Here is a 27,785-nt window from a genome sequence, read left to right on the forward strand (position 1 = left end):
GGTATAAGTGAAGCATGAGAGTTTAATTCTTTCTACAAAATATATTCCCCGCTCTAACAAACATAAATGAAGCAAAAGACCATTCTACAAATGGCGGTTTTCTATGTGTAGGGAAAGAGACAATCCAAACTTCAAAAGATATAAGTGAAGCACAAGAAGCATTCTATAAAGCCAACCAAGGACTATCTCATACCAGCATGGTGCATAAAAGAAAAAGGAAAAATAAACACAAAAGACGCTCCAAGCATTTGCACATATCATGTGACGAATTAAAATATAGCACAGAGTAAAATTACCGATAGATTGTAGACGAAAGAGGGGATGCCTTCCAGGGCATCACCAAGCTTAGACGCTTGAGTCTTCCTTGAATATTACCTTGGGGTGCCTCGGGCATCCCCAAGCTTAGGCTCTTGCCTCTCCTTATTCGTTCATCCATCGTGCTCTCACCCAAAACTTGAAAACTTCAATCACACAAAACTCAACAAAACTTCGTGAGATCCGTTAGTATAATAAAATAAATCACCACTTCAAGTACTGTTGTGAACTCATTCTAAATTCATACTAGCATTATATCTACTGTAATCCAACTTCACCATGGTTCATACCCCCCGATACTACCCATAGATTCATCAAAATAAGAGAACAATGCATAGAAAACAGAATCTGTCAAAACAGAACAGTCTGTAGCAATATGTATATTCCGTATACTTCTGATATCTCAAAAAATCTGAAAAATTACGAACCTCTGGAAAATTTGCAGATAAATCAGTAGCAAAACGAATCAACTCAAAATATCTTCCAGAATAAAAATAAAAATTAATTTCGCGAGCAGAAAGTTTCTGTCTTTTCTCAGCGGGATCAAACAACTATCACCCAAAGTAATCATAAAAGCTTTACTTGGCACACTATTTTTAAAAACACAAAGTAATTCTACAAGGGGATAATTATTTTTGTGAGAAACTTCCATGAAAAATTCTACATTGTTTCCATGAGCATGAACACAAGTGCTCAAGGTCGACCCTCACTTCCGCAATGCATCACCTTTCAATCGCTTCTCTTTTTGAAAAAGTTTTAAGTTCCCCTCTATATTTTTTTGTTTTTAAACTAAATAAAAGCACTCAACAGAAATAAATGACTCTCTAAAACTTCCGGGTTGTCTCCCAGGCAGCGCTTTCTTTAAAGCCATTAAGTAGGCATAAAGTGCTCAAGTAATGGATCCACCCGGATCCCAAGGTATATCAAAGCCAATTTAAATTAGCAATGATTTGAAATTTAGTAGTGAGCACAAGGTAACATATATCAAGCAATGACGAAGTCTAACTCTCTTCCTATGCATTGGCATGTCATAAAAGAACAATTCATGCACACCAAGTAAAGGCCAATACATAGCATAAGCAGTTTCTTGCAATTTCATCGTATTGGAAACATAGAGAGGTGGAGATGTAGTTCCTCTCTCATAATAACTGCAAGTAGGAGCAGAAAGCACATGCATATTATATTCATAAAAATCATCATGTTTAACATAAGGGACTATAGCTAGCTCATCTTCATAAGCATCATTCATATTGGCAACATCGCCACAAGCATAGCATGCATCAACTTCATCCAAAAGGGATATTTCAAACGAATCCAAGGGATCATAGCATTCATCCTTCGGTAAGAACGAAGGGAAATTAAATAATGTATGAGTAGAAGAGTTACTCTCATTAGAAGGTGGTCACGGGTAGCTAGTCCGCTCTTCCTCCTTTTGTTCTTCGCTCTCCTCTTCATCTTTTTCATCTAATGAGCTCACAATTTCAGCATTTTCTTCTTCCATAGTTTCCTGCAAAATAATAGTCTCTTCTTGGGCAGCATAGAATTTCTCCTTAAATCGTTCAATATGGGCATTATATTCATAATTAGTATAACAATAACGAAGCATAGCCAAATTTTCAGATCGGTAAGGAGCATCATCATTATCATCACACCCTTTAAAGACAGCCTCAATTTCATAAGCACCCATAAAGGCAACAAACTCTTCTATTTGCTCCACATCATAGTAATCATATATACCATTAGCATAAGAAGACAAGGTTCTATGATCATTAAATTCACAAGAAAAGGGAAGGTGTGGAGCCTTCATCCTAGAGCAACAAGTAACACCATATATCTTGCATACTCCCCAAGCATACCATTTCAACAAATGGATTTGATCCCATAAAAGTTTCCTTTTTTTGAGTCAAGGGATAATCCCTAAAGTATTCACGTTGATCCAACGTGTATCCCATTATATAATTGAATGGGGCTTTCTCAGGATTATTAAAGAAGTGCATAATATTTTCCACATAACGAGCCTCGGGGTTTTCAGGAGGTTCCCCATCTCCATGAGTAGCAAGTACACCTAATTTTTTTGGTATTTCGTGTTCCATATCCATAACTAAAGAGAGAGAACAACTTAGAATAGCAAATAAATCTACTTAGTGACAAAGCAAACAAGCACACACGAGGATATTCACCCCACGCTATTGCTCCCCGGCAATGGCGCCAGAAAAAGTCTTGCTAACCCACAAGTATAGGGGATAAATTGTAGCCTTTCTTGATAAGTAAGAGTGTCGAACCCAACGAGGAGCTAAAGGTAGGACATATATTCCCTCAAGTTCTATCGACCACCGATACAACTCTACGCACACTTTACGTTCGCTTTACCTAGAACAAGTATTAAACTAGAAGTACTTTGTAGGAGTGATAGGATCGGCTTGCAAGAAAGTAAAGAACACGTAAATAAAACTAGGGGCTGGTTAGATAAAGAAGCAACTACGAGTGTCTAACGAGTGTGGAAAAGTGGTGGTAGGAGTTACTGAATTGTCCCTAAGCAATTGACTACGTTACTAGATCGATAGCAAGTATCATGTGGGAGAGGCCTCTGCTAGCATGTCATCCCTTACTTCGAATTCTAAGCACTTATGATTGGAACTATTGGCAAGCGTCCGCAACTACTAACGTTCATTAAGGTAAAACCCAACCATAGCAATAGGATATATTGGTCCCCCTTCAATCCCATATGCATCAATTTCTATGCTAGGTTTGAAGCTTCTGTCACTCTAGCCTGCCGATACATAGTCCTATCAACATACAACTAACCCTATGGTGTGATCCACGCGCGCGATCATATGATGGGCACCAAAGGACAGAAACATAACCACAAGAAAATTAAACCAATCATAGCAATTCATCAATCACCGATAGGACAACGATAATCTACTCAGACATCATAGGATAGCAACACATCATTGGATAATAATGTGTAGCATAAAGCACCATGTTCAAGTAGAGGGTACAGCGGGTTGCGGTAGAGTGAACCACTGAATATAGATGGGGGAAGATGATGGAGATGGTGAAGATGACGGAGGTGTTGGTGTAGATCGCCGTCACACGATGATGTCCCGGGCGGCGTTCCGGCGCGGCCGGGAGAGAGGGGGAGAGAGCCCCCCTCCTTCTTCTTCTTCCTTGACCTCCTCACTAGATGGGAGAAGCGTTTCCCCTCTGGTCCATGGTCTCCATGGCGGCGGAGGGGCGAGAGCCCCTCCGAGATTGGATCTCTCTCTCTCTCTGTGTCCTTCTGTTTCTGCGCTCCCAGATTCTGCGTTCCACGTTTCTTAAATTCCCGAAGATCCGAAACTCTGATTGGGCTGAAATTTTTACACGATTTTCTTCCGGATATTATCTTTCTTGCGGCGAAAGAAGGGCACCAATCGCCTTAAGGAGTGGCCAAAAGCCTGCCAGCCGCGGGCCCACCCCCTGGCCGCGGCTGGTGGGCTTGTGGGCACTCCGTGCACCGTCTCGCATTTATTCTTCTTCCCAAAAATCATTAATATTCCAAAGAAATCCTCGTAAATTTTTATTGCGTTTGGACTTCGTTTGGTATGGATATTCTGCGAAACAAAAAAATAAGAAGCAAACAGGAACTGGCACTGGGCACTGGATCAATATGTTAGTCCCAAAAATAGTATAAAAAGTTGCCAAAAGTATATGAAAGTTGTAGAATATTGGCATGAAACAATCAAAAATTATAGATACGACGGAGATGTATCACCCACCGGTGCTTGGACTCCTCCTCAAGCTCCCTCTGGGCAGCATCGGCTGCTGCCCAGCCAGCCCTCTCGGCTACGGAGGCGGTGTCTTCCTCCACGTCCTTTGCCTCCCTGTCGAGCGACATTCTTAAGGAACAAAGCTTCCCACAAGATAAACGAAGAAAAGGGGGAGGGAATCTAACCCCGCGGCCATGGGCACCTGCCTTCTGCCGGCGCCATGGCGCTTCTTGGCACCGCGTGCCCGTGCTCCGGCTGAAGGACCCGGCGCCGGCCGCTTAGGAGCCCGCCTGGATGCTGTGGCAACCTTGCCCTTCCTCCCGGCCGCCTCGTCAGCGGCGGTTGCACCAGCCCTCGGACGCCGACCGCGCGTCAGTGGCGGGCTGGTAACCTCCTCCACCCCGTCGGAGTCCTCCTCGAAGGCTGCATCAGAGAAGAATGAAGGAGTCTCGTCGTCATCAGTCAGTCTGCGATGGAGGGCCACGGGTACTCACCGGACGGCTTTGTCACTTCTGACTCCAGGGCATTCTCTGAGCCTGCGGAGGAGTCTGAGCGGGACTCAATCATGCCCTCGTCCTCAATCTCCAAGGCATTAGACACATCCACGTTGGGAGCAGGCGGACAGAGGGATCCCTGTAGCTTCTCGAACATCTAAGAAAAAGGATTCGACCGCCGGCTCAGCGAGACGGTCGGTTGCAAGACGAACAACGAAGAACAAAGAAACCACTTACTATTGGAGGCGGAAGGGACCTGTTGAAGGGGGTCATCCCCCACGACCAGTTGTCGTTGTCGTCCTTGCGGGCGGTGGAGATCAGGTTCACCCTTCGCGCTACCGCGCCGGGGGTGAACCTCTTGGTGGACAGCCTGCAGGGATCATGCCGGCCGCTCATCTGGCAGACCAGATGTGGCCGCCTCTGAAGCGGCAGGATCCGGTGGGTCACCATGGTGGTGAGCAGGTCGCGGCCGAGGAGGCTGCTCTTCTCCAGGATCTCGAGGTGGGCACAGATCAGCGCCACCTCGGGAATCGGCTTGGGGGTCCTCGCCACCTAGTTCATCTTCATCGGCTGGTCGATGTTGAACGGGGGCATGTTGAGGGCGTCGTGGGTGGGGTCGGCGTTCTTCACGTAGAAGAAGCCCCTCTGCCACTGCTTGATGGACTCCTGAAGCGGCATCTGGGGGAAGCCCGACTTCGAGCAGTGATGCACTAGCGCGGCTCCGCACGGCGTCATAGGGCGTGGTCCGACGAGCTTCTCCACCTCAGACTTCTCCCTGGCGATGGATTGCTGCTTGAAGAAGAACAAGCTACGCCAGAGGTCGACGCGGGGGTCGATCCCCACAAAGCCCTCGCACAGGATCACAAAGGCCGACAGCTGCAGTATGGCGTTCGGCGCGAGATGATGCGGCTGCAGGCCGAAGAAGCGAAGCCACTCGGAGAAGAAGGCGCTGGCCGGAAGCCCAAAGCCCCGGTAGAAGTGCTCATTGAAGACCACGACCTCTCCCACCATAGGGTTTAGGGAGCGGTATCGACGCCGGGGATTCGCACCAGCACCTAGGAGGCTGGGGGCAGCAGCCGATGATGGCGGAGCGCCTCGATGTGGCTGCCCAGCCACTACAAGGAATATGCTAATACACGACGCTATTTTTTCATCGCTACATCGTCACGGTTTTTAATTTACGACGATCTCACGACGAAAAACCAAGCGTCGAAAACGGAGCGTCACAAATGAACAACAGCGATGTTTTGATCAAAATCGTCGTAACTTTTACGATGAATCCTGGATTGTTGTAACCTTTACGACGATCCTAAATTGTCGTTGGCAATCAAACCCAGTCCTACGTGGCAGTCCTACGTGGCAAAATTACGACGAAATCAAAACATCATGGTTGAAATCAGCCCAACCCATTTCAATTGATCACATGGGCTGGTTTTATTTTTTTGGGCTTTTTCTTACTGGGCTCCTTTTTGGGCCTTAGCCTATTTACACCCACTTTAGTATTTTTTTTGATTTTTTTATCATTATAATTTGGGCTGTGGCCTTTTAGTGCGCAAATATGTTTGGTCCAGTTCAGCTTTGGCCTTTTTATATTTTTGGTTTCATTTTATTTGTTGGGCCTTTTCAGCCAAATTATTTGTCCAGTATTAAATCCAAAAATATTTCATATTCAAATCAAGAAAACTCCAAGACAAATTAAAATAATCCATCATATAACATCACATAATACATCTCCCAGGTTTAATAACACAATAAGTCATCTCTTGAATACATTTCCTTATACAGCAATATAGCAAGAACAAACCGAATTGTACTATAGAACAATGACACATATGCACAATAAAATGGCACATCAGCACCCAGGCCTTCTCCTTGTCGCTCAGGCACTGCTGCAACTTCTCCTAGGCGGAGCTGATCCAACCCAGCCCCAACCTCGATGGTGCTGATCCAGCACAACACTAGCCCCGGCCCAAGGTGCACCACCCCAGCCCGAGGCAGTCGCATATTTGTGCTTGTCTAGGCATGGCCCTTCTCCTACAAATGCAATTCAGAAGCACACTCTTAGGAAATTTTCTGAAAATAAGCAGTTAACTAAAAATAGCTGTAAAATACAGTAGCAGTAAACATGATCAATTCGTTACCATCCCACGAGGAGCAAAACATTAAGAATTGTGAGTGCATAATATAATAGTCAATAACTATGAGATTTAGAACTATGAGACTAAATAAACTGATGTGTTGAATTTTCACTTTACAGATTCATTGCATGAGAACAACAAACTACTAGCTTCGGAATACCAACTCTTCTAGTGTTATTCCTTAACATTCAAGTAAGTACATTGACTTATCAAGCACATTCAAATAAGTATAGTGACTTAAAAGGAATAAATGCAGTTACGGAAGTACGCTCGATTTATCATTTACACTTGCTCAGGCAGGTCACTGTAGAGCGTAAACTGCGAGAGTTGAAGGCGCAATTTAATGTCCGCTCAGCAGCAGGATGCGGAGGCGTACATCATTTTGCTCCAGAAAGTTTTAGCATCAGAGAAAAGACATGGGGAAGATCTGGTTTGATCGAGTACCACTACTCACTATTAACCCTCCCTTGATCTCCTGTTCAAGCGGCTGTGGGATTACCTCCGAAAGATCATCAGGATAGAAAAGCTCGGAACACAGAAGCCCCACCGATAATAACTAGCCGGTCGAATATCGACCCCCCCCATGCCCCAGGTCACATGCGCTGTTGTACGAAACAACAAGTGTCACACAACATGTAAACACAAGTGCCCACACACACTGGCTACCCCAACTCGAGGGGAATCCTATGTGCATCTATGTGCTGGACTGCTGGTGGTACAAGGCGGCAGTAGCGTAGGCACGTTCTCGACGGGGCGAAGAGGAAGGTGGAGCACAGAGGTTGCAGAAACTGGCAAGCATCCACAAAAAGAAAAGAAAAGAAAACCGAGAGAGACCGCATTGTCATAGTTGACTATGCCCAGCAAGCAAACAAGGGAGGCTTTGGATGCCATGCCACTACCAGGCAGCGAGCATCCAGATCACCTGTGGAGAACCAGAATACTAATAATAAACAATCAACCATGATCACCCGCCCACTCGTGAATTTTCAATGGGACATCTACAGACCATGTCAAAGGATAAAAGACAAGCGCGCCGCGAACAAAGGTAAAAAGAAATGAGGGTGGCCAGTGACAAAACCACCTACAAGACAAGTTGTCAGCAGCAGCCAGTAGCCATAGGAAGCCTGCCTCGACACCTATGGCACATTTCAAGCGACACATCCAGTCCAGGTGAAAGTGAAACGTCCTAGGAGGCAAAGGAAAAAAAATCAATTTGACCAGATACTTTGCCTACCATCTTCATTTTTTGGGTGCTCCTGGGTCCTCGCTCCGCATATGCAGCGCTGGATTTCTCCCATGCCATTTATATCGGAAAACTTCTTTATACACCATAAATTCAAGACCACGTCTAAAAAATATAACATATATATGCTGCTACCACTAGTCTGCATAGCTGTCATGGAGAGAGGCAACTAAGGAATAGACAGACAAGATGAGCCCCATTCCAGCCTATGTCATGGTGGAGCTTATCAGCTAAGATAACATTGTGGGGGAAGAAAACCAACCAAAAGGTTCATTCACTACAAGAAATGGTTAAGTGATCGTTAATACATACATGTTTACCTTCAGAATAGATGGAGTCAGAGAACTTGGGCCCCTAGATGAGAAGTATGCAACTTCAGGGCCTATCAATTCTCCAAGAATTGTTTTTGCAAAGCTAAAATGAACTGTTGGGTTCCTGTGTATGTAAAAAACTAATGTCAAGACGGCTCAACAGACAGCAACATCATAGATTTAGTTTCTTCACAATCACTAAATCATATATAATACTGTTTTAAGAACCTCTTGCTTGTAGTATCGTCACTACTAGCATGGCATTTTCTGGAATGAAGGCTCAAAACTGCCATCCTCCCAGAAAATGCCATGTTCTTCTGATGAAACTGGCATTCCCGATACAACTAAAACTGCCACAAAAAACGTTCGAAATGCCATGCTCTCCCAACAAACGGTCACCATTTACTTTTCCAAAAGGAAAACTAATTCGATCGCCATATATGGAAAGTATCATCCAAGTTCAATAAGGAAAAGTAAAATGAGTTTGATTGCCATATATGGGGTGTCAATGTCCTTACAACTGCTTCATATGCTCACATGTATATGTATTGCCTTGGATAGTAATAACAAAATAATAAATCGTACACAAAATGGTTACCCTGTCCAACTTTCCATCATTAAATTTGGATAGTGCTAACCAATGAGTACAAATCAGCGGCTGCATAATTAAGTGAGATATGTTGTAACAGAAATACCTTCTTCCACAACAAAGTGTTCTGTCTCTCGAGTAGACAGTAGATGATCACGCAACCAGGAGGTGACCACCCAAGGCTCGCATTCGGAGTTGCCAACCTTTGCACTTATGGCATTATCTTCAAGGATCTCACATACCTGCAAATTTTCAACAAAAGTTCATAAAAGCAGAGAAAATGTATATGCAACAGTAAATGATTCCCCAAAAAAACTTTGGATACACGGAAAAAAATTGTAAGTCTCTCCACTTCCACCACCCACTCATGTAGTCAAAGTGGGGGAGGGATGCTAGAGGAGCATGTGGAGGAAGTGCTAGTAATTGCACAAAAATAAATGCTAACAGTATAGCCACTCAATCAAACAAGAACATATAATGCGTATAGTACATTCCCTATTTTGTTACTTACCCCACGTAAATTTAATCTGCTCATCGTGGTGACTTGAATTATCCTTTTCTCAAATAGCGTGTTGCAGAAGCATAGGGGCAGAGAGTTTCCGTGTCGGATTGGGGATATTGATAATGTAATTGGAGCAATACGCTTGGATATATCAGTAGAATCCAAATTGAAATAAATCAAATTTGATTGAAATGGTTCATATGAAGTCTTGGATTAATGATTCAAGATATGAAACAAAGGAATCATATAAAACTCTGAAATGTACTAGTATTAGTACTGGGGCGCTGCGGGTTTCGTTGAGAGATAAACCTGTACAAACTACCAAGCAGTAAACTACTACAGGCAGCCGTTGTGTAGAGGTCATTGTCCTTTGTCCACTATTTCAGGGATACAGTGGCAGTGGGGATACATGAGACGATTTAAAAACAACGACCATTAGCCTATTCTTAGTACCGTGTTTACCAACGGTACATGACACTGCACAACATACTGCATTTACCAATAACACATTGCATCGAATCATTGTAATGCAGAGATCTGGAACAAATGATACTTCACAGGATAAACACCTGAAGGAATGAAAGAACAAGTAGGGAAATCACACCTGCTCATATATTTGCTCGACTCTCTTAGACAATGCCCATCTCTGGTAAATGCTCCATAGAATCCTGAGCAATGCTGCAGACTAAGGATTCATCATCATTTGAGCTGCATTTGAATGGATGCTTCTTTAACACGATAATGTTACAAGCATACCAGGACACAGAAGGTGATCACAAATACGATATTGCTAGAGATCCAGTGACGAGCTTGACAAGAAATGGATTCAAATCCCCACTTACTACCTAACGAGGTGGTTAATGCAGGTAAACACAACCACATTTTTCTAACTGTCCATTGCGTATGCCATCATGGAGAATACAAATTCAGAAATTCTCCAACATCAGAAGACGCAAGTTTTGTCCCAAGCCATTATCTATGGTAGCCGAATTATCACTGATCCTTAGTAGGATGCTACATGCTCAATCTCACAATTCACCATAGATAACATTTTGGGTATTGCGCACATGTATGATTCTGCCCCCAATAAAGACGAGGCTGAGTTCCTACACGTTGGGCACCTCCGCGACACGGGTGCGTACGCAGCGGCCTAAATAGTGCTAGCACAGTACCGTATTAGTGTTGCTGCTGCTCCTCCTGGATACCACTGCTACGGGTCAGTGTACCAATGCTACACGCTGCAAAGACAAGGGGAACTGCGCGGTGGGCGGCAGCGGCGGTGGAGCAGACATGCGGCTCCTCACGCGGCGGAAATCTGGAAACCCTAGACGAGACTGTAATAGTGGACAGGGAGGCGGGCAGGCTGAGGAGGGGGAGGGGTGGGGGCTGTGCGGTGCCGTAGTGGTGGAGGAGGGTGGGCGCAGTGCCAGCCATGCCTTGGGAGGGACGCCCGGAGGAGGAGCTCGCGTCCGAGGGTGGCGGCGGCGCTGGTGACTGCCGCTGAGAAGAGAGGCGAAGAGGAGGGCCACAGGTTGTCTCCACGGCATCGCAGTCGTTGCCCTCCGCAGTGGCCACCATGCCACCGGCGCCATTGCCCTCCTGGTCGACGGCCTCCAAACAGACGACGCAGTCACTCTACGGGGCAGCACTCCTCTCCACGTCGCCGTCGCGGCCGCCCCGGGTCAGATCACGGTGGCGGCTAGGGTTGGTCGATCCGTATCGGGTGGAATCGGGGGAGAGAGGGAGGCGCCAGCTAGGGTTAGCGGAAAGAGAGGAAGAGGAGGGCACGATGGGTTGGGTGAGGTTTGCTCCGGATGGATGGATGGACGGGTGGATGGATGGCCGGATGTTTGCCATGTCAGCGATCCATGTCAAAACTCATTCCACCAATCAGACTTAAGCTGGTGTAATTTTCTCTTTTCCTTTTGTTTCTCTTATATTTTTCACCCTATTATTCGGGGTAAAAATACAGTTTGTCAAAATTAATCAGTATTATGCATATGTGTCTACTTTGGGATGACAAACAATGTGATTTGGGATATTTTCATTTTCTTATAATTTGTATGAAAACAGATTGTGTGAAAACAGAATTTGTAAGAAAACAATGTGATTTGGGATATTTTCACAAACTAGGATGAGGTGGGATAGAATGGACCCACGAGTGACATGTCAATATAGTTTGAACATGTTACGACGTTTTTACAATCGTCGTAAAAGTTATGACGATCTCATCTTATGCGGTTACGACGTTTTTGACTCACATCGTCGTAATTTATATGTAGATTTGCTCCCCTCAAACGGCTTACGAAAATCTCGGATGAAATCGTCATAGATTTATGACGTATTCATCAACGATATTTTAAAAAATGTCATGTATGAGCATATTTCTTGTAATGAGCCAGGCTCCCTGTGACGAGGCCTTCTGCGACGAGGACCTTTTTGATGTGGAGCCGCCGGCCATGGCTGCGGGCGGCTAAAGCTAGAAAGGACTGGTGGCTCTGCAGCGACAAAGGCGAGGAAGATGAAGAAGGCGAGCTCTTTCTCTCTGGGCTCTGGGAGGAAGAGAGCGTCGATGCGGGGCGAGAAGGGGGGCGAATGGCCTCCTTGGAACTCCCGCGTCCCATTTAAACCCCCACGAAGCGTCGTGGGGAGGGGATCCGGTGCGCACGGGACCCCCACTAACCCCGTGTATTACGGACGGTAACGCTTCCCTAAGCCCAACCGTCGCGGAGTAAATACGCAGAGGATCTCTCGCGCGGAGGACGAGGGGGCGTCATGGCGGGACCCACGGGCCAGGCCCGGTCCCGTCACCAGTAATCACCATCATTACGTCAGGCGGGGCCCGGCACGTGGCGTCTTCTGGGCGACCTACAACGAAGCCGAGGCGTCGCTTCGAAGCCAGCCGGTTTCAGATCTGGCGCTCCCCGTCACGAATGGCGGCCGAAATACCAAGAAAAATCATCAAGCCGGTGAGGCCGCCCGCCCGCAGGCGGCAGGCCTCTCCAGCTTCGGGGACTACTGTCGGGGGGATAACCCCGGGGTAGGCTCATCAAGCTTGCTCCTTCATTTCCTGTCCAAAGGATACGAACAAACACAGTTTCCCAAGGCCCAAGTCTTCTGGCAGGCTAGGCCGCGCCTACCGGCTGGAGGACGAGGCGGCCATCTCTCTGGCCGGCCAGGCAACCCCTACCGGCTAGAGTCGAGGCGGTTACCTCTTCCTGACCGGCTTGGTCAGTCCAGCCGGCTAGGAACGAGGCGGCCATGCCCAAGCCGGCTAGCCAAGCAGGCTAGCCGTCCAGGGATCACCAGTCACATCACATCGTTGGTCAGGATGAGACCTTACGATTAAAGGTAGCTATGCGCTAGCAAAGGTACTGGATCGGAGTGTCCGGCAGGTACGAGCATCAACGGCCACGCCGCTGACCTACCCCGGCTCTGATCCATCACCTAGCATAGTGTCGGACCGTCACACTCCCACTCCATTACTGCACTCGACGTGGGGAATATTGGAGGCGGTCGTACTACCTGCCCATGACGAATCTCGATGGACGACGCTCGACGTACAACGCATGCTCGGCGTCAACCTTACGCGAGAGATTCATTGGCCAGCCGGCGGGTCCCACAGCCAGTCGAGACCATGCTGCCGGCGGGCCCCTCAAGCGACAAGACAAGACTCTCGTGAGCCCCTGGTCAGCCGGCGAGGCTTCCAGTCGGGTCCCACTCTTGTACCCTTTATCCTTATTTTAGGCCGGTGGGTTCGTCTATAAATCCCCCGGTCACCCTCCATGCAGGGGGATCTCACTACACGGTCGAACAACACTTCACACCCACCAACCACATAGAGAGAGGCAGAGACGATTAGGCTGCTCCCCTCTTCCTCCTCCCAACACAGCTCCAGGAGCGACATTATAATCCACCCATACACATCAAACACTCCGACAGGACTAGGGGTCTTATCTCTACAGAGAGCCCTTAACCTGGGTACATCGTGCATCCCATGCTTGTACCAACCTCGTTCCCAACGCCCTCCGTTGTCCCTTTGGTTCTCACCGACTTTAGCCTACCTATGGCATATGTTGTGAGTATTCACCGACAACTGTCGAGGACCCACTCACTGACTTTAGGATTTCATCTTGCAGATGAATTAGTACAACTTACCATCCCATATGCTTCGGAGTGAAGAATATGATATCATACTCATCAGACTTCAATTTCATCAAATAGTGAGAGGTAAGATAACATAAGAATGTGTGAAATGATTGTCTCATTTCATCATGATTATCTTGCGTCCTTTCAAGCATTTCCTCAGGTCTCTAGCAAATTACTCATACATTCAAGTTGATCTAGAGATCTGACATGCATAAATGGTTAGTTCTTTTTCTTCACCACCCACATCTGAAGGGGTGGCAAAGAGTTCATCATTCTGCGAGCACCATATGAAAATTTAGGCATTGAAGCTAATGCACTTCATTTCACAATGGGGGGTGGGGGTAGTGTACTCCAATGCATATGCAAATAAATTCTTCGAGGATTTATGAAAATAATGATTTGAAGAATAATTCACATATTCATGACCCTTGTAGTTTCCCTGCATAACAGAAGCATTAGCACGAGTATGAGAAGAACTCTGGCCATATGAGGAATTTGATCCATGTGAAGACTTTTCTCCATTTGAGAAATTTGATCTAGGTTTCTATTCTTTATGGGTGGTGTCATTAGGACATTCACTTGAACATTTTCCAAACAGCTTTTGGGAACCCAGATCTTCCTCTAGGATGGTCCGTTCCTACAGTTAGTTCCAATGTATCTAGCAAATACTTCACCATTCTGATTTTTGAATAGTTTATAGTTGGAGTCAAGTGACTCATTAGAGGAATATGAAGATTCACATGTAAATCCAGATAATGTAGATGGATCAATAGGAGGTCCTTTTGCAACAACCCACGAGGTTTGGGATACTGCTCAGGTTTCTAGTATGATCCATTAGCATTCAATTTCCTCTCAAATGAAATACCCTCTTTTCTAGAGTTTTTGTTCAGAATCTGCTTTTTGAGGATATTGCAAAGGGTTTGATGCCCTTTGAGAATTTTGTATATTCCTGTCACATAGAATTCCTTCAACCCTGCATTTTTGTCAGTGACATTTGTGGGTTCCTCAAGTGAGGAATTTGTGACCATAGATATAGTTGAAGAATTCGCAACAATAGAAGCATTTGAACATTCAGGTGAAGAATTAATAGATTCACGATTGATGTATTTCAAACATGGTGGAATGAATTCTTCCTGAGCGGAACTGGTCTAGTGAGCAAGCAAGGAATCTTTTCCCTTTGAAGATCATCATGAGACATTCTTAGTTTCTCAAGACCTTGCTTTCTTTGAAGAAATTCATAAGAAATTTTCTCATGATTAGCTAAGAGAGTTTCATGACGACTTTGAAGGCATTCAAACTTGGATTGAAGAAGTTGAAAGTTATCAGTCAGAGTTTGTGTCTAATCCATTTCCGTGTTCAACGGGACATTATTTTTGTCTAGCAGTTTCTGAAGCTTTCCAATAGCATTCTATTGCTTAGTGGCAATATTAGCACGTTTGTAGTCGCGAGGTTTCTAATAATCATCAGGTTCATCACTTGAATCAGACGAGCAAGCATGATTGAGTACCTTGGAACCATTTTCCATGAAGCACTAGGTGGGGCGGAGTCACTGTCACAGTCATTTGTGTTATTGACGAAATCATTTTCTTCAAGGTTTAATACGAATTTTTTGACGAACATGGTGGCACGAGCTAGGCTTGCCACACTAGACTCTCACTCCTCCTCAGATCCTTCCTCTTCTTAACATTCTTCAGATTCTTATTCAGAATCCATTTCTTTGCCAATAATATCCCGAGCCTTTCTGTAACTGTTCTTCTTGTGCAATTAGGACTTTCAAAATTTCTTCTTTCTCTTCAATTCATCAGAACTGCCATCTTTGTACTTCTTCTTCTTTGATTCTTCTACCCAGTGAGGACAATCAGCAATGTAATGGCTGGATTTTTTGCATTTGCGACAAGTTCTTTTCTTGTAGTCATGAGATGAAGATTCTAACTTCTTCATATCTCTTCTTGAATATTTTCCAAACTGACCTCATTTGGAGAACTTCTCAAATTTCCTCGCAAGCATTGCAAGTTCCTGACCAAGTTCTTTATGGTCACCTAGACTATAATACGATTCTTCTTCTGCACATGAGGAAGTTGCCTTTGCCTTCAGTGCACGATATATTCCATAGGTCTTTTCTCAATTGTTGGAATTCATGAGTATTGAGTCTCTCAAGAATATCAATAGGATCTAGTGATCTGTAGTCTCCACACTCTTGAATCATCAAATCAAGTGTATCGAATGAGGAATCAAGAGATCTCACCTATTTCTCCACCACCTCATGATCGATGATGTCAATGGCACCAAGAGACTCGAGCTCATTGGAGATATTCGTGACGCAATCGAAAGTTTGCTGAACATTTTTGTTGTCGAGTCTTTTGAAGAGGTTGAAGAGATTGGGAAGAACATCAACCCGAGAGTCGTGTTGAGTTGAGATTCCTTCATTAACCTTAGAGAATTTTTTCCAGAATAGCTTTGCAGATCCTAAAGCACTCACTCCGCCATACTTGCTTTTCTCAGATGGACACATATGATATTCTTTGCTTGAGAGTCGAGTTGCTTGAATATCTTCACATCAGCGGCGTTGATGGATGGGGTGTCTGAGGGAACACAATTTTCCACAACATACCAGAGATCGTTGTCAATTACTTTAAGATGCATGTGCATCTTCTTCTTCAAGTACGGATAGTCCATTCCTTCAAAGTTAGGACCACCTGCATATACCTTGATCATACCTGCAGCCGACATAACTAAAACTCCAGATGGTTAAACGAAAATCACACAAAACAAGGGAGTACCTTGTTGTGATACCAATTGAAAGTGTGTTATATCGACTAGAGGGGGTGAATAGGCGAATTTTACAAATTCTTCATTGAGGAGTTAATCATTGAGGAATTTGCTAAGCAACGAAATACAAGCATCGGAATAAGTACTCAAGTGCATGCGAAACATAGCAGCAACATAGTCATCGTGATGAAACAAAACATACACAGAGCACAGGTATAGCATGTAAACAGGATAAGCAGGTGAAGAAGAAGGTGACTGAAGAATTTGAGATGAGGAAATTGAGAAAGTATTCAGTCAAAGTCTTCAAACAGTAACGATCAATTTCATCGACAAGTACATGAAGACAGTAGTTTAATGACCCAGTTCCAACTGTTGTCATAGTCAGACGTCTAGTTTGGAGCGGCTTGGTATTTAAACCAAAGGACACACAGTTCCAGGACACACAGTCCTTACCGTATTATCCTTGCGCTAAGGACACACAGACCTTGCCCAACACACGTGGTAAGTCTTCAGGGCATACTTCCAAACCCTCACAAACTTGGTCACCCGACAATACACAATTTACTACTGGATGCTCTAGACCATTGACGCCTAACCGTCTAGAAGATACACAATCTTGAGAGGTAACAAGTGTCGGTTGCACACACGAAAAATTTCTTCAGTGATAATCAATCACTTTGGGTTTTTGGTTTTGGTATGGGTTTTGGGCATTTTTCCTCACTCATGATTTTCACTCAAAGTCCTCAGAGGATGGGATGCTCTCAAATGACAAGTGTCCAGTTCTCTCTCGGAGTATCCAACCAGCTAGTGGTTGTAGGGGCGGCTATTTATAGCCAGGGAGCAATCCTGACATGGTAAGACAGAAATGCCCCCTAATGATATGATCGCTATCTGGACAGGGTTTGGGAGATAGGTGGCGCAAAGCACACCAACGGTCAGAATTTTCGAACTATGAAAATCCTCAGATCTATCATGTTCCTCACTTGTAGGCAATTCACACTAGAGAAATCCTAAATCCTCACCCAGAACAATTTCCTCGAAGAACACAAGAACTTCATCTCTGTTACTGAACAAATTGATTGAACTACAAGAGATTTCCAAAGGCTTCACTAGAAGGATTAGTTATGTGTAGGCTTTGAGATGAGCATCACTTGGAAAAGTTTCCTTAGTACTACCTTGACGCCCCCTCCCTAACAGTATGGTGTTCCTATGACTCAAAAGAAAGGAAATGAAACTACGAAAATAAAAGTCTTCACACTTCAAAATCCTCGCATCAGTATCTTCAAGGACACACCAATTTCCTCAGTTTCAAAATCTTCACGAAAGTTTCAAAGGCTTCAGTTGAAGACATTGATTTTTAGGGGTCAACATTCTTTGAATATATCAAACTCCTCAACGACTTATAGAGCGTATGTACACTCATAAACATATTAGTCCCTTAACCTATAAGTCTTCAATACACCAAAATCACTAAGGGGCATTAGATGCACTTACATAAATCTTACCATAGTATGAAACATATGTATCCAAGTCAGCCCCTTATGGAATAATACATAAATTAGGCTTTAATCTTGTATCACTCTTGCAACCCATAATCTACTTATTACTTCCACAATGCCTTCCTTTAGGCCCAAACATGGTGAAGTGTCATGTATTTGATGTTCACATGACACCACTAAAGGAATAACAACATACACATCATCAAAATAATATCATCTTCACATTATTACTTATAACAAGACTTCTCCCATGTCTCAAGAACAAAAGTAAATACTCAAAAATGATGTGCATGTTCAAGATCATAGGAGTATTGACTATGATTAAGGATCTGGACATATAATATTTCACCAAATAAACCAACAAGCATCAACTACAAGATGTAATGAACACTACTAGCAACCAAGAGGTACAGATCTGAGGTTTTGGGACAAAGATTGAATACAGGAGATTTACTAGGGCTTGGGATGAGACGATGTTGGTGAAGATGTTGATGAAGATTGGTCCTCCCACGATGGAGGAAGTGTTGCTGATGCCGATGACTTTTATTCTCCCCTCCTCGAGGGAAATATTCCCGGCAGAATCACTCCGTCGGAGAGGAAAAGTACTCTTGTTCAGTTTCCACCTCGAGACGGCGGTGCTTCATCCCAAAAGTGGTCCTCTTATTATTTTTATAGGTCAAAAGGACTCTTACACCCATAGGAGGGCACCATAGGCTAGTTAGGGGCCCCACAAGAGATCAGGGCACGCCCTGGGGGTGGGCATGCCCTCTTGTGTTGTGCACAAGAGGTGACCCCTTCTCGTATTTCTTTGTTCCAATATTTTTTATATTAAATAAACAATCTCCATGAAGTTTTTTGTCATTTGGAGCTCCGTAGAATATCTATCTCTGGTGTGGCTCGTTTAGGTCTAGAATTCCAGCTACCGGTAATTTCCCTCTTGTGGGATTGAGAAGTTGCTTCTAGAGGGGGGATAGACATTTAATAAGGAAAATGTGTAGTTTTTAATTTGCTTGAGATCTAGGCAGATTTTAGCACAATTTCAGTTGCATCTAGTGAGTCCTACACATGCATATCTAGAAATCAAATAGCAGGATGTAAACTTCATGCATTTGCAAGAAACATAAAGGATGGTAGAGTTGGAAGATCAAACGCAATAAAGACACGAAGATTTTTGGCGTGGTTCCGATAGGTGGTGCTAGCGTATGTCTACATTATGTAGACTTCAACCAACATCGGGTAACTGTCGCGCGAGTCCTGAAAGGGCTCCACACACGAATGGTCCACGAAGAATCAACCTTGTATATTCCACCATGCTTACGTCCATGGTGGACTAGCCTCACTCTGTGTTGATCTTCACGGAGTAGGCGATCTCCTTGCCCTTACAAACTTGTTGCTTCAACTCCACACGATTTGGAGGCTCCCAAACGACACCTGACCAATCTAGGAGACACCACTCCAAGAGGTAATAGGTGTTGTGTTTACGATGAACTCCTTACTCTTGTGCTTCAAAATATAGTCTCCTCAACACTCAAGCAATACATGCACCAGTTTTGTTGTCGAAATAGAATTGAGAACAACAAGGTGGTGAAGCATATAGCAAGTATTGTAGCACAAGGGTTCATGCAGATACCCAACTATTCTTGAGAGTTGAAATCTCTTTGTGATAATTTATCTCGTTGGTAGTACAAAATCATCTATCTCTGTAGTTTATAGATGTCGTGATCAATCATCCATGTGGATCACTAGATTCAAATGTAGATGGTTCCCGATGGAATCTCACTTCTGAATCGAAATGCAAAACACAACATGCATTATGTAAAATCAATAAGTCACCATATGCACTATAATTGTCAATACATTTGGTAAAACCAACATAGTGAGTTCCTTACACACAAGGACTCCTCCTACACTGATGATTACTCATGCATGTTAAGCATGTGATCACCAAAATGGCGGAATTTGAGATGAAGGATTTGGGTAAAACATCAAGCACCTTCACTCTTACATCATGGTACACCATGTTGTCTATATCTAGATTATACTATAGAAATTGATTGTGGACAAGTCTTATCCATCCATAATTTTCGTGGTTATTCGTTCTCTAGAAACGAGAAAGATTCATCTAAACCATGAGATGGAAATAACATGATGGGGCCTAAGGTTCCACATGGAAGTGCATGCATTGGATCTACCAAACACAATTGGTTGAGACTCAAGAATATCTTTCGATATCTACAATGCATCAATAATCTTGTCCTAGTCTATCATCTTTAGAGAAAACTGGATACAAATATCATTGTATACACCCATCAGACCCCTACTTTGTGAGATCATAGACAAGCTTTGAGTTCCTACTAGGTGTGGTAGCCATCCCACGGAAGTCTTTGAAACAGACCACATGGCTACATCCACCAACCATTATCTCATTGTCGGGGAAATCGACACCTATGAGAAGCTAGAAGGGTCCCTTGATCGTTTAGCGTAGGTGAAAGTGCAAGCTATGCCCCTAATTGACTTTTGGTGTTAAAGACAACACATACATAGGAAACTAATCCTATTTGTTGAGTGTATCTCAGGATGGCAAGTACTTTAGTAGATTGAGAATTATGTGCCAAAGGTGGTCTGAGAAGATCGGGATTTATATGTCAAGAAGGCTCGGGATTGATAAAAGATGATGTAGACTATCCTTTTGAGTTAAATATTCTTGAGTATAGGGATCCCGCACTATTAAGAGGGGATCACAGGTTTTTCGATGAACTTGCTCATACCACATCTTCACTATTCTACTCAATACCACATATTCTCTACTCTGCTCCTATCTCAAAACAGGTCTATTGCCTCGGACTTCCGGCTTCCTCCGGACGTGCGAGGGCCGGTCAAGGGTCGGACGACCGACGGGCTCCAGAAATCCGGAGCTCTGCACCAGAAGAACTTGAGCTCTATAACTCGGATTTCCGGCTCCCTTCGGACATCCGAGGGCCGGACGACCGACCAACTTCGGAAATCCGGAGCCCTGCACCAGAAGAACGTGAGCTCTATAACTCGGATTTCCGGCTCCCTCCGGACGTCCGAGGGCCGGACGTCCGTCCCCTTTCGGAAATCCGGAACCTCCCACCAGAAGAAGTTGAGTCGAATAACTCGGATTTCCGGCCTTCTCCGGACGTTCGGTCGTTGTTCAATTCACAGTGTTTCCAGTCATATCTACAGCCCTCGGACGACCGACCCCTGTCGGACGTCCGACCCCTTGCGGACGCACGGACTTCCGTAAACTGCCGAACGTCCGGACCCTGTGTGACTTAAAGTGTCCCCAACGGCTGTTTTACACTCCCCACTATATACCCCTCTCCCAGTTCGTGAGAGGGTGTCCAACACAGCTAGAACACATCCAAGAACACATTTCTTCTCACTCACTCTTCTCTACACCAAATCTTAGATCCCAAGAGCATTTGTGAGTCCCTTTGAGTGTTGTTCCAATCAAAAGATAGATCGTCTCCCTCTCCTCCTTCCCACCAAAGTGATTTGTGATTTGATCAAGTTTTGAGAAATCCCCGTGATCTTGTTACTCTTGGAGGTTGGAGACTCCTAGGAAATAGGAGTCTTGGGAGAGGAATCAAACCATTGTGATTTCCCCGGGAATGTTTGTGAAGGTTTGGAAGCCACCTCAAGGCTTACCACTAGTGGATGAGAAACGCCTTCATGGAGTTATCTCAAAGGGAGAATAGGGTGAGCCTTTGTGGTGTTGGTGTGCCTTCATGGTAACATCCGCCCCTCTAACGGTGACGTAGCTTCCCTCCAAGGAAGTGAACATCGGGATACATCCTTGTCTCTCTTGGAGTTTCGTTTATTCCTAACCCTAACTCTCTACTTGTGTTAATCCTTATTACGTACTTGTATTTGATTATTGTTTACCGTTTGCCTTACTTTACTCTAAATAGCTTACTCCTTGTCGTAGCAATTATTAGGCCTACACTCATATTCCGCACTTTTGCCTAAAATTGCTAAGTAATTATTAAAAATTGGAACTGTACCTATTCACCCCCCCTTTAGGTCCATCTCGATCCTTTTCAATTGGTATCAGAGCCTCGTGCTCTATTCTTGTGGCTTAACCGCCCTAGAGCGAGATGGACGGGATTCCAGCTACGGTAGCTCCAATGCAGAGGGACGGGACTTCCACGGAAGTCAAGTCTTTCACCTCTGAGGACCTCGAACAGGCTCTTGCCAAGCAAAAAGAGGAGCATGATGCTTCTCTTGAGGCCTTGGTCCAAATGAGACTGGCATCACTAACCACGGGGACAGCCACGTCCCCGAGGGCCGCAGGGCCACATGTGCACGGTTCTTCATTTGGCCAACAACCTCCGGAAAGGAACCAAGCCAGCGTTCCATGGCTTTATGCTAGATCTCAAATTGAGAAACCTAAGTACAATCCTGGAGGAAAACCTCCCTTGCTTGATGACAATTCCGATTTTGCTTTGTGGAGAGTTGGTATGCAGGATCATCTTAGGTACGCCAATGATGAGATGTTGGACATCCTCGAGCATGGGTACAATCCTGTAGATCCAAGGTGCCTCACCCCTAGAGAAACTTATGACAAGCATCTCAATGACATTGCGATCATGTGCATAAGAAAAGGAATGAATGACAAGCAACGGAGACCTTACATTCACATCACAAGTGCCAAGGAACTGTGGGATATCATTATAAGGATCAAGACCGGTACCTCCACTCTTCGGCTTGCTCAATACGAAATTGCCAAGGGGAAATTACAGAATTTCTGTATGGAAAAGGGTGAATCTCCGAAGCAACTACTACAACGGCTCATGACTCTCGCCGCAGACATTGAGTCATGTGACTGTGACAAGACGCAAGATGGTTTCAATCTAACCAAGAGATTTCTCGTGGACAAGTTACTTCATGCTCTTGCTCCGTATCATCATCAAATGGTATGGGACATGAGGCAGCATCGTGGGTTCAAAGAAATGACTCCAGATGACATCATATCCACTTTCCAATTATTTGAAGAGTCAAAGGCAAATGCAACAAAGCACCTTGCCATGCATGGCACTTCAACATCAAAGATCAATCTTGCTTTGAAAGCCAAGCATGAATGTGACGAAGAAGAAAGTGAAGAAGAAGAGGGTGATGATGACTGCGAAGATGGTGATGATGTTGACTCTGATGAAAGCCCATCTTATGAGGACATTGCTCTCTTTGTAAAGAAGTTCAGTGCAGGAAAATTCAAGGGAAGATTCGCAAAGAAGAAGGTAAAGAAATGCTACAACTGTGAGGAAACCAACCACTTCTCCAATGACTGCCCTTATGAGAAGAGAGAAGACAAACCAAGGTTTCCAAAGACATTTGTAAAGAAGAAGTTGCCAAACCCCATGAACTCCAAGCTCAAGAGGACAGATGGAAGAGCAATGGTTGCACAAGAAGAATCAGATCCAGAAGATGTTGGTGGGGTTGCCGGAGTAGCTCAGGATACACAAAATACCTTGAGGCTAGTCAACAAAAGTGGTGATGTTGTTTACTACAACTATATGAAGGACTACAAGGGCAACGCTCACAAGTGTTTTGTTGGAAAAGACTACCATGGGAGATGAGGAAGACCAAAGCTCTCATGATAAGGTTAAGGTAACTCCATGGTTAAACTCCTTCAGTCTAGCTTCTACCCTATCTGATGAGTATCTTGATGCGGAAGATCACTATGAGGATAATGACTTAGATCATCCCATGTTTGCTAAAATAAACAAATTTATGTGCTCTCTTAAAGGAAAGAAACTCACTATGTTTCGCATACTTATGGAAATGGTGAGTAAGCACACCAATATCATCAAGGAACTCGAAACCCTCGTCACTGAGGAGAAGGAAAGAAATGAAATCCTTGAGCAGAAAGTCCTGTATGAGCAAGCACAAAATGATGCATTATGCTCAAAAGTAGGTGACAACCTTGATAAACATGCTAATGATCTCGCCTCCTTGAAAAGGCTGAATCTGTGTGCAAAGAGTTACTAAATGATAAAAACCGACTAGTGAACTCTCATGCTTCCCTTTCTAAGGATTGTGAGCGTCTATCCTTGTCTCTCAAAGACAAGGAAGAGAAACTCACTGTTCTTACAAAGAGCTTTGAGGCACTCAAGGTTACTTATCTTGACACTTCACCTAAGGCCTATTATTAATGTTGATACCTGCACTACTAACTCTAGTAGTGAACTAACATCTATCCTTGAGGAAAACTGTTCGCTAAAGGCACAGCTAGACAGAGGTCTCATGACATGTGCACAAGGACAAAAGACTCTAAATGAGATCTTAAGTCGACACAATGGAGGCCTTGCCAAGGAAGGGCTTGGGTTCAACCCAAGCACCGCCAAGAAAATTGCATCTCCTCTCAAGTGTACCACTCCGCTTAAAGAGATATTTGTATGAGAGGGACACAAGGAGAAAGGTAAGGTTGTGAGTGGGTCGGCCACTAGGGGTTCGCCTACTCACAACAAGACAACTGAATTCATGCCTCCATCCTATGTACTACGCAAATCAAAGGAAGGAGAGGTTTATGCTAAATTCGTTGGTCCCCGTAATGCATTCCGATTTTATGCTATTTGGGTCCCTAAGACTCTTGTAACTAATGTGAAAGGCCCCATGACGAAATGGGTACCTCAAATCAAGTCTTAATTAGTTACAGGTTGTTTTCTCCGGAGGAGCCAAATGGGTGATCGACAGTGGATGCACCAATCATATGACCGGAGATAGTAACTTTCTCTATGACTTCATGCAAGCCATTCGACCATACATGAGCATTGTATTTGGTGGAGGGTCGAAAGGGCAGGTAATTGGGTTGGGCAAGGTGGCAATCACTAATGACATGTCTATTGCAAATGTCATGCTTGTCCAATCTCTTCAATATCATTTACTTTCAGTTCGCCAATTGGCTTCCGTTGGTTATGACACATTATTTCGACTAACGGATTTGAAAGTATTTAAGAGAGACACTCTCGAAGTGGCCTTTGTTAGAGAGTTGGATGGCAACCTTTACACGGTTGATTTGTCGAAAGAGAGCACCTTCCATACAACTTGTCTAATGGCCAAGGCCGACATGGGATGGTTGTGGCATCGCCGGCTCGCCCATGTGGGCATGACAAATCTTCAAAATCTCTTAAACGGCAATCACATCCTTGGACTAACAAATGTATCTTCTATGAAAGATCGTGTGTGCAGTGCATGCATAACTGGGAAACAACATCAATCAAAACATCCACCCAAGAACATTGTATCCACTTCGAGGCCGTTAGAGCTCCTTCATGTGGATCTGTTTGGGCCTCCTTCATGGGCAAGTCTTGGAGGGAAAAAGTATGGCCTAGTCATTGTTGATGATTACTCAACATATACATGGGTGTTCTTTCTCAAGTCCAAGGACGAGACGAAGATCACCTTCATTGATTTTGCCAAACAAGCCCAGCGGAAGTTTGACAAGGACATTAAGGCCATAAGAAGTGATAATGGCTCTAAGTTCAAGAACTACACCTTAGAAGAATTTCTTAGTGATGAGGGAATTGAACATCAGTACTCCGCACCTTACACCCCTCAGCGAAATGGTGTGGCAGAGAGGAAGAACCGGACACTTGTGGAAATGGCAAGGTCCATGTTAGACGAATACAAGTCACCACATAGTTTTTGGGCTAAGGCCGTCAACACAGCATGTCATGCATCAAACCGGCTCTTCCTTCGATCAATATTGGAGAAGACTCCATATGAGCTCCTAACTGGGAACAAGCCCAATGTTAAGTACTTTCGTGTGTTTGGATGCAAGTGTTTCATCCTCAACAAACGGGAACGGTTAGGAAAATTTCAATCCAAAACAACTGAAGGGATATTTGTTGGGTATGGATCAAACTCTCACGCCTACAGAGTCTACAACAAATCCACTGGATGTGTTATAGAAACCTGTGACGTGACGTTTGATGAATTTAACCGCTCCCATGGGGAGCAAGTTGATCTAAATGATGCATGTGAAGAAGACTCCTCACAAGATATCTTGAACATGGGTGTAGGTGCACTTCTTCCCATGGAACAAAGACCCCATGATGATGATGAAGATGATGAGAGTATTTCTCATCCTCAAGACAGTTCACTGCCCGTATCTCCACAAGATACTAGCACACATATCATGCCAGTTGTTGAGGATCAAGAAGGAGAACATGTCTCTCACTCTGATCACACTCAAGAACAAGTTGATCTTCAAGAGCTAGACCAAAATATGGGTATGTTTGATGATGAACCTCAACAGGTGCAACGAGAAGAAGAATATCTTCCTCTGCACATAAATGATCCATATGTTGAGGACGTTGATGATGGAAACGAAGTCGAACCTCGTGAAACCCTAAACCAATGCCACGTGTGGCCGGTCGTGTTGATATTGATCAAATCCTCACTGGCGTGTCGGAACGTAGAGTGACTCGTAAACAATTAACAAACTTTTGTGCTCACTTTTCGTTTGTCTCTAGTACCGTGCCACACAGGGTTCAGGATGCATTGTGTGACAATGACTGGCTCCTTGCTATGCAAGAGGAGTTAAACAGTTTTACACGCAACAAAGTATGGTCATTGGTAGAACGACCAACTGAGGAACATAATGTCATTGGAACTAAATGGATTTTCAAGAACAAGGAAGATGAGAATGGGACTGTCCTGCGCAATAAGGCAAGGTTAGTAGCACAGGGGTACTCCCAAGTTGAAGGTTTGGACCTTGGTGAAACTTTCTCCCCTGTTGCTCGTCTTGAATCCATTCACATTTTATTGGCCTATGCTGCTTTCAATGGTTTTACTTTTCATCAAATGGATGTGAAAAGTGCTTTTCTTAACGGTCCTCTACAAGAAGAGGTATATGTATCACAACCACCTGGGTTTGTTGACCCTCACCACAAAGACCATGTATACAGACTTCACAAGGCTCTGTATTGCCTCAAACAAGCACCCCGTGCTTGGTACGATCATCTTAAGAAGTTCCTACTCGATGATGGCTTTGTGGTGGAGGTGATCGATCCCACTCTTTTTACTAAGAGGGAAAATGGCCATTTGATCTTATGCCAAATCTATGTAGATGACATCATTTTTGGTTCTCCTAACATCCATTTATGTAAGAAGTTTGTGGCTTCCATGACCAAGACCTTTGAGATGTCACTCAACACGGACTTGAAGTTCTTTCTTGGGTTTCAAATACAACAATTTCAAGAAGGGATTTTCTTATCTCAAACTAAGTACCTCAAGGACATTCTTGAAAAATTTGATATGACAAATGCTAAACCAAGGAAGACACCCATGGCCACAGATGTAGTTCTAAATGAACACACCAATGGTATTCCTTTCGACCCATCTACTTACCGCTCCATTATTGGTTCTCTACTTTATCTTTGCGCATCTAGACTGGACATCATGTTAAGTGTAGGCATATGTGCTAGATTTCAAGCTTCCCCTAGGGAAAGCCATCATACGGCGGTTAAGCATATTCTTAGATACCTTGTTCACACCCCACAGTTAGGCTTATAGTACCCTAAGGATGCAAAGTTTGATCTTATTGGGTACTCCGATGCGGATTGGGCCGGTGACAAAATGGGACGGAAATCCACTTCCGGTGCATGTCAGTTTCTTGGACGCTCCTTGGTAAGTTGGTCCTCGAAAAAGCAGAACTGTGTTTCTCTCTCCACGGCCGAGGCCGAATATATTGCAGCCGCAAGCTGTGCAACCCAACTGCTATGGATGAGGCAAACCCTAAAGGATTATGGTATCACGTATCGACACGTTCCTCTTCTCTGTGATAATGAAAGTTCCATAAAGATCTCCGAGAACCCCATTGATCACCCTCGCACAAAACATATTGATATTAGGTATCATTTCTTGAGAGACCATGTGCAAAAGGGTGACATTGATATTACCCATGTGGGTACCGACATGCAGCTAGCCCACATTTTCACCAAGCCACATAGCGTAGCTAGGTTCTGTCAACTTAGGCGTGAACTTGGTATCTTGGAGC

The sequence above is a fragment of the Hordeum vulgare genome, chromosome 2H, assembly GCF_904849725.1.
Source record: "Hordeum vulgare subsp. vulgare chromosome 2H, MorexV3_pseudomolecules_assembly, whole genome shotgun sequence".
Taxonomy (NCBI): Eukaryota; Viridiplantae; Streptophyta; class Magnoliopsida; order Poales; family Poaceae; genus Hordeum; species Hordeum vulgare.